Source organism: Zeus faber, assembly GCF_960531495.2.
Source record: "Zeus faber genome assembly, chromosome: 18".
Taxonomy (NCBI): domain Eukaryota; kingdom Metazoa; phylum Chordata; class Actinopteri; order Zeiformes; family Zeidae; genus Zeus; species Zeus faber.
This window is the reverse complement of record NC_137210.1, coordinates 10414590-10416937: the sequence shown is the minus strand read 5'-3', so window position 1 is coordinate 10416937 and position 2348 is coordinate 10414590.

Genomic DNA, 2348 nt, shown 5'->3' with positions numbered 1-2348 from the left:
AAATTCATTAATTTGTCATGAATAATTTCTATTTATAATCGCTTTGACTGCAATAACTCAAAAATGTATACATTTCAAAACTCATCAATTGATGAGCTTAACTAATACATGTGCATTGACTTAATTATTTTCTAATATAAATCACTATATATATATATATCCTTTTTTATATATATATATATATATATATATATATATATATATATATATATATCTTTTTTTAAATATATATATATATATATATATATATATATATATATATATATATACACAAAAACAAACAAATCAAAAAATAAATAAATATACATATACTTTTTTTGTTATTTTTGGAGGGCGGAGATGTGTTTCAGCGCACACGAACACACACTCAGGCACATGCACACACACACAAACACATACACACACACACAGAGTCCCAGGCAAAAAATGGAAGTTGGGGTGGAAAGGAAGCTGGGGATTCCTGAGACTGACTAAAATGTGTGAACCTGGCAGCCCAGCAGAGAGAGAGAGAGCGAGAGAGAGAAAGAGAGAGAGAGAGAGAGAGGGAAATGGAGAAATTGAGATAAAAGGAGAGATATTCATAAAAAGTGACAATACCTGAGGTATAAAGCTTTTAAAAGGCGACGCAAAGAAAGAGAAAGAGATAGAAAGGGCGGGAAGAAAGCACCAAAGCAGAGACGTTAATGAGATGGAACCCAGCAAGGTGGAAATGAGTAACTAAAAACGACATGAGTAACTAAAATCTAAAAACGAGAGACAAAAAAGAGCGATAGCGATAGTCATAGCGACAGCGATAGTCATAATTGAAGTGGTGAATGTGATAAACCATTCTAGATCGCACAATTATATGTATATTTTTGAATTTATATATTTCTGTCTTGTATTCTTTGGCTATTTGTATATATTTGACAATGTATTTAAAAAAAATTCAACTCTTTTTGATTCTGCTAAATTTTACTTACTGTACTTAAGTACTTTGCCAAACTTCACCAGAACAAATACGAGTACAGGTAAATGTACCCGGCGAATAAAACAATTCTGATTGTGATTCTGATTTTACATGAAGAACAGACCAGCGAGAAATACAGAAATGGACTTCCAGTCTTCTATTTTGTAATCTTTGTAGTCCCCGCATTTTGGTGTACATTTCCCCATTCGGGAAGTTATATTGACGGACTGAGCTCCTTTGGCCAAACGGCTCTACCCCTGGACAGGTGGGTTTACGCCCGGTCATTGCCCCGCGCCGTCTGGTCGGACCTAAGTGTTGGCAACTTACGTATAATCCAGCAAAACACACAATCGATACACAACGCAAACTGTGACACAGATCCACGAGCCAATGCCCCCCCCCCCACACACACACACACACACGCACACAGTATTCGGGTATGTTGTCCTTTTAAACCATATACATATATATATGCACACACACACACACACACACACACACACACACACACACACACACACACACACACACACACACACACACACGCACACACATGCGCACACACAGGCACTATGAAGGACCTGTAACAGGAGTACCTGTCTCTGCCAGGTTGGAATTCTCTAAACCAGTGATGGACAAGAACAGACGCAACAATTATGTCATTCCGTGCTGTCTCACACACACACACACACACACACACACACACACACACACACACGCACGCACGCACCCACACACACACACACATTTTTATAGCAATACATAAAAGCAACTATGCAACCTCTGAGATGAAATAGCCCTTAGCCCTGACACAGGAGTTTCTTTTTGAGAGAGTGTGTGTGGTGTGTGTGTGTGCGTGCGTGTATCTGTGTGAATGTGTGTGTGTATATCTGTGTAAAAGTGTGTTTGTGTGTGTGTATGTGTGTGTGTGTGTTTGCGCATATGTGTGTGTGTGTGTATCTGTGTGAATGTGTGTGTGTATGTGCGCACATGCGTGCATGTGTGTGTGTGTGTGTGTGTGTATCTGTGTGAACGTGTGTGCGTGCACGCACGCATTGGCATCACAGACCATGCATTGGCATGGTCTGTGATGGCTATATTAGGCCAGCTTGGTCTCTAGCCCAGGGACAAAGTGAGCACACAGACACAGCTTGTGATGTCAAAGTCACGCTGGCGAGGCATGACTTCACGTCTTATCTCTCGGCCTGCACTCCACATTCCGATCCGTGCGTGTGCGTATGTGCGTGCGTGTGTGTGTGTGTGTGTGTGTGTGTGTGTGTGTGTGTGTGTGTGTGTGTGTGTGTGTGTGTGTGTGTGTGTGCCGGTGGCCTCGTGCCGACCCAGGTCTTCCTGTGGCACTCGGACAGGGATACCAGCGGCGAGGGCCAACAAAGCCGGC